This window comes from Carassius carassius, chromosome 3, assembly GCF_963082965.1.
Source record: "Carassius carassius chromosome 3, fCarCar2.1, whole genome shotgun sequence".
NCBI lineage: Eukaryota > Metazoa > Chordata > Actinopteri > Cypriniformes > Cyprinidae > Carassius > Carassius carassius.
The window spans coordinates 27,248,084-27,255,193 of NC_081757.1; positions in this window are offsets into that span (position 1 = coordinate 27,248,084).

The following is a 7,110-nucleotide window of genomic DNA, read 5'->3' on the forward strand; positions in this document are numbered from 1 at the left end:
ATTTGGAACAACAGAAACAGCAACTCAACCAGTAATGTTCAACCCTGGCTGAGATGTAAGGAGATCACCGGTTCCTCTGCCCAGTGATGACTGCATCCTTGGATGTGGCATATATTCCAGTTACATGTCTCTTCCTCTCTTTGTCTTTCCCTCCTGTAGGCATGAGCAGTGCGAAGCTTAAAAATAGCTCACCCTCACATTAGCAATCTAAACAACTCAGCAATACAATGATTTAGACCTCCTCCCCACCAACCCCCCCCCCCCCCCCCCCGCCGTTGAACATATTAAATAAATATAAATGTAAAAGCAGCATTAATGTTATACCGATATCCATATAAGAGCTCCAAAAGTGATACTGTTAAAAAGATTACATTTTTCATGATCATTTTACTTTAAAATTCTGTGAAAGCTTACAGCATTAAAATCTATGTCAACGTAAGGTTGTAAACTATGCAAGAACTAGATTATCTCATGACACATTTCTAGAAACTGAATAAAGATGAGTAATTTGATTCTTCTGTTGTGGTTTCACAGTGCAGTGTACTACATCATTAGACCACTAGATGCCCCCTTGCACTATATTCTCCATACTGAGAGCATTTATCCATACTTTTCTAAACTCAGTACTAAATGCACCAAGCTGTCTGTTTTTATTCTTTTAATTTATACTGTGTATATTCATATTCATTGAATATTTTTAATGTAAATGCGAACTTGCCCAAAGTAGCAGTGCTTAGGTGTCAATAGCTATTTTTCTTCATGTAGCTTAAAAAATTATTATTGGAAGCATCTATTTGACACCTCGGGATAAAGGTTACCGAATATTGTAGTCAGGACCACAGTGGCTCAGTGTGGAAGACAAGACCAAGACCAGTGTATGGCCATTACATTAATACATCACAGTGATCAATACTCATGTATAAAACATGCTTTCTTACTAAACAAACAGTATACCATAACCAGCATGCTGCCTTTTTTTTTTGTTTTGTTTAGTTCATTTTATAAAATGTTCCATGGATTAATTTTGTGCATAGAAAATTAGGTGTTGTGTAAAAGGTGATGTTTGGAGTTCCCTTGAGTCTCTTTAAGCACAATAGTACAAACTGTCTTTTTTATTGACATTATTACTGCAGCATCACTTTCAAATCCACTGCCTGAAGTCAGTGAATTAGCCCATTACAGCAAATTAATTATAAATTACATCATATCAACCAATGAATATTAGTGTAAGTTATTATTTAAAATTAAGACATCAAGCAAGAAAATAAAACGTATGCTTTAATTCACTATATGGCCTTGGTTGAACTTACAAGACTGAGTTCTACTAACTAGAATTGCCAGATACATTTCAACTAGTCTATTTACGTACTAGCTGAATTGTATAATTCAATTGTAAAAGACAAGAAGATGGTGGAATGATGCAAGTGCAGGAAAAAGAGAGCGGTCTATGATGCTATAATTGAGTACAGCGCCGTTTGGCTGAATATGAATCACTGTAAAGGCCCAGCAGAGCCATAGACAGATGGGAAAACACAAGGAGTGGTGAGTCTTGCTCTGTAGGGTGGATAAAAAAAAACAACAACAACCAGTCAATAATGTGTGTGTGTGTGTGTGTGTGTGTGTGTGTGTGTGTGTGTGTGTGTGTGTGTGTAAATCAACCCTGCCTCTAAAGACAGTCTGAGATATACTGTTATGCTATTGCTGAGTCCATTCTCTAGGCAGCAGTAAATTGTCTTTGCCTCAGAGTATTGAAGCACAGAGACCTTCGGCGCAAAACCAGTGATTACCAACAATCACTTGCTGTGAATATAGCCACAGTAAATGACTGCTGTTTGATGCAGTCTATATTATTGTCTTTTATCTAAGTGACTAAAAAGATTACTTCTGTTTGCATATGGAGTATTTTAGTCATTACAAATGTTTATAGATAGTAAGAACAACTAAGAACATTAATTACAAAACCACACATTAAAAAAGTACTGTCCTGTAATTAAGTTAAAGAGCTATTTCTACCTGATCTTAATTTAGTTTTGTTGGTGTAACCTCATTTATTCAGGTTGATTCAGTAAAGTTAAATTACATTTTTATTTAAAATCAGTTAATTTAGAATGTATATAAATGTATATATCAAACATGATATACAATGCAAGATGTTTTCATTTTATCTTGTTTTCAAGTATAATCACAATATTGTTAAATCAAAATACATTTAATTGAAATGCAACATGACTGAAGATGTAATATCTTGTTTTCTGAAAAATGTATCAAACTATGATGAAAAAACTAGTAAAGATATAATACAGTATAGCTGTCAGAAAAATCGACCACATTGGCAGATATTATTTTAAGCAAAAATAACAACAAAAAACAAGACTATCTTATGTCATCTGCATGTCTATTAGACTCAGAGGCGAACCAAGATGAAGTGGGGGCCCCAGGCAAAATTAATAGATGAGGCCCTTCTAAAATATGTTTTGTTAATATATCTTAGCTACCTTATATGCACACACACACACACACACATGCACACAGACACACACACACACACACACACACACACACACACACACAATTACACATGAATAATCCATGGCCTCTTAGGACTTCCATAGATAAAGGCTATGTTGATTAGCATTATATTATTATATACATTCACTGGCCACTTTATTAGGAACACCTTACTAGTACCGGGTTGGACCCTCTTTTGCCTTCAAGAACTGCCTTATTTCTTCGTGGCATAGATTCAACAAGGTGTTGGAAACATCCCTCAGAGATTCTGGTCCATATCAACATGATGGCATCATGCAGTTGCTGCAGATTTGTCAGCTGCACATCCATGATGCGAATCTCCCGTATCACCACATCCCAAAGCTACTCTACTGGATTGAGATCTGGGGACTGTGGAGGCTATTTGAGTAAAGTGAACTCATTGTCATGTTCAAGAAACCAGTCTGAGATGATTTGAGCTTTGTGACATGGTGCATTATCCTGCTGGAAGCAGCCATCAGAAGATGAGTTCACTGTAGTCATAAAGGAATGGACATAGTCAGCACCAATACTCAGGTAGGCTGTGGTATTTAATCGATACTCAGTATGTGAAGCATTTGTACGGTTTGTGTTTTTTAGTTTATATATAGACATTTATATATATTATATTTATAGTCTAAATCTGTCAGTAGGTTAGTTGTGTATAGGTTTATACTGTTTTACTTTATTGTTGTTTGTCTGTATTTATGTAGCACCGTGGTCCTATGAGATTCGACATTTCGTTCCACTGTATGTCCACTAGGGGTGGCACGGTTCGCTGAAAAAAACCCGAACCGTTCGGTTCAACACACACGGTTCGGCACGCGCTACGCTAGGACCGCGGTTCAACTTAAATCTGACAAAGCATCTGTAATATGGTTTGCTATAAATAACACTTAAAACAAACTGGGTTCAACTAATATATGTTTCTGTTGATGGATGCGCATTCTGGATTCCCAGACATTACAACAATAGCAATGAGAAAAAATAAAATAAAAATAAAACCCTGGAAAAACCATTCACTCTTGATCATTGTGAATGCCTTATGATTATGAGCAGTCATTTATTCCGTCATCATCCGGGTGCTGATAGCGCGCGCGCACACAGATGAGACCTGAACAGCACACTTTAATATGTATTTAAACTAAACTCATTTAAGCTTTGTCACATTTAAGAGCCAGAGGACGCGAGCTCGCGCGCAGTGAGAAGAATTGTGCATGCGCTCACCCTAAGATCTCTCTGAAGTATTGTGTTTAAATGGACAAATTCACACAAAAATGATGTCAAAATGTCCGTTTTGATAAGTATCCTACTGCAGCAGACATAGCCGGCTGAACGTAGGCCACTGTATCAGTGCATTCTTTTAAAGTGACAGTCTTTATATTAATCGAACAGCAAAAACAAAGAAATTGTTGTAACTTTAATAAAGAATAATCTTTAATTTATACAGTCCAATATGCAATGCTGTTTTACATTTGATTACTTTATTAAATTTCTGTACCTAAAAACTAATGCTAGATCTGCCTAAAAAAAAAAAACTGAAAATCACTGTTTATTGTTTGTATCTTTACTATATTGTATTTATTTGTGCTGTTGCTTGTAGTTGGATATAATATTCTTCTTCTTTTTTTTATTAGAAAGTATAGTTATTCCATAAACATAGCACATACCGAACTGTACCGAAAACCATGACTCTAAAACCGTGAAACAAACCGAACCGTGAAAAGGTTGTACCGTGCCACCCCTAATGTCCACACATGTAGCGGAATGACAATAAAGCTCCACTTGACCTGGTACTAAGGTGCCCAAATTGTGCCAAGAAAATATCCCACACACCATTACACCACCATCACCAGCCTGAAACGTTGAGACAAGGCAGGATGGATCCATGCTTTCATTTTCTTTACTCCAAATTCTGACCTTACCATCTGAATGTAGCAGCAGAAATCGAGACTCATCAGACCAGGCAACATTTTTCCAATCTTCTATTGTCATATTTTTGTGAGCCTGTGCAAATTGTTTCCTCCATTTCCTGTTCTTAGCTGACAGGAGCGGCTCCTGGTGTGGTCTTCTGCTGCTGTAGCCCATCTGCTTCAGGGTCCAACGTGTTGTGCGTTCAGAGATGGTATTCTGCATACCTTGGTTGAGTGGTTATTTGAGTTACTTTTGCCTTTCTATCATCTCTAACCAGTCTGCCTATTCTCCTCTGACCTCTGACATCAACAAGGCATTTTCGTCCACACAACTGCTGCTCACTGGATATTTTCTCTTTTTCTGACATTTTTCTGTAAACCCTAGAGATGGTTATGCGTGAAAATCCCAGTAGATCAGCAGTTTTTGAAATACTCAGACCAGCCCATCTGGCACCAACAACCATTCCATGTTCAAAGTCACTTAAATCCCCTTTCTTCCCCATTCTGATGCTCAGTTTGAATTACAGCAAGTCGTCTTCACCACACCTAGATGCCTAAATGCATTGAGTTGCTGCCACGTTTTTTGCTGATTAGCAATTTGTGTTACCAAGCAATTGAACAGGTGTACCTAATAAAGTGGCCGGTGAGTGTTCTTTATTTTAATAAACATTATAATAAGACGAACTCAGATAAACCATATATTGTCGAAGTCGTGTGTTTATGAGTCATGTTGAATTAATGAAAGCAGTTAAATCTTCTGTTTATTTAGCAACCACTATAGGCATTTCCTGGGTTTCTTCTGTGAGGCGTATTTGGAGTTTCAGTGTGAGAGTGCCCTCTGGCCTTCGGACAGAGATTTACTGCTGATCACAGAACCGTGCTTCACTGAAAGATATGCAAGACAATTGCAGCTTCTGCCTATTTGCGATTTATCCTTTTTGGAATTTAATTTCAATTAATCGTAAAGCCCGAACATGAATTGTTTATTTTTTAAAACAAAGTGCTTGTTCTTTAACAAAATATCAATCTTCATCTTTATGGCAGAAGATTCAATACTGTACAATACAACCTTTAAGATTCAATACAATCTTCATATTAACAGTAACGGATTGTCAGCTTAAAAATGGTACGAACCTTAGCTACAGAAAATTTTGTATATCCAAAGACCTTTGTATGTAAATTATCTGATAGCACACCCCCTTGGATTTCCTTCTTGGGACTTATCAGTCATCCTGGAGGGCTTAATGGAAGCTCCTTTTGAGTACTTGGAGTCAGCTCCAAAGCAGGGTATGTTCCCAAGGTTTTGTCTGCATCTTTTCAGATTAAATATACAGTAAGATGGCAGTGCGTCCACACGCAGAAGCTTCTCCCTCTCCTGTCAGAACTGTGTTTTTCCTTGTTTTGTGAGTCACAGTGTTTTTGTTTGTCTTAATCGCGTCTACCTGTCTTTAAGCGCACATAAAGTCATGAGTTGCGTGTTCCCAAAAATACACCAACACATAGACTTTCTAACATAGGGAAACAACACTCTGGACTGTATTTATACCACTCAGACAGGAGCATACAAGCACAGAAGATTCCACCTCATCCTGGCGACCAGGTGATGACGCTGTCTCTGGACAGTGTGAGGAGATCCCTCAGAAGGATCACCGCACAGAAAGCTCCGGATCCTTACATGGGCATGTACTGAGAGACTGTGCAGTGGAACTGACTGATGTCTTTTCAACATCTCACTAAGTTAGGCTGTTGTCCCCACATGCTTCAAAGCTACCACCATCATTCTAGTCACGAAGAAGCCGTCTCCATCCTGGTTCAATGACTACCGTCCAGTTGCATTTAATCCTATTCTCATTAAGTGCTTTGAATTACTAGACATGCACGATATCAAGTCTCCCCTCCCCCCTCCCTGGACCCCTTCCAGTTTGCATATCGATTGAACTGCTCGACCGATGATGCCATCGCCACTGCCCTCCACTCAGCACTCACACTAGCCCTAGCTTACCTGTTTCCCAGTAATCCTATAAGTAATTGGACTATTACCAGTAATTCATCTTGCAAATAATTAAACAAAAATAAGCTGGAATTAACAATTAAAACATTTGTTTGTTATATAATTATCCTTAAGACAATGTCATGTTTCCTCTTTTCCTCGTCTTGCTTTTTTCCGCTTCTGGCTGTGCCAAAAAACAGTGGCCTAGGAAAAAGCAAGCACATCCAGCGTAACACGAGAGGGGGCCCCGTAGGGGGGATGCAGGTGTATTGCTCCATGTTATAGAAATAATTACATTTCCTATTGTTCCAATGGTCAGCTGTCGGGGGCTCCCTCAAAATGGGGGCCCAAGGCAATTGCCTGCGTTGCCTGTCTCTGGCTAAATATATATTGCTTTAAAAATGCTTATATATTTGTACTGGAAGACAAAAATATTTAGGAAGAACTTTATTTGCAGTTATAACACATTATTACACATGGTAAAATTAAAGGGGAAGTTCACTCAAAAATAAAAGCCCTGATATCATATAGCTCAGGTTTTGCACATTTTTTTCTGCCTTACACTGAAAGTGATTGACTAAAATTGTCATTCTGCCTGACATTTCCTGTCACATGGTATAAAGTAATATGGTTTTGAAACAACATCAAGTGAATGCTGCTAGATGATGTATATCAGGGTGA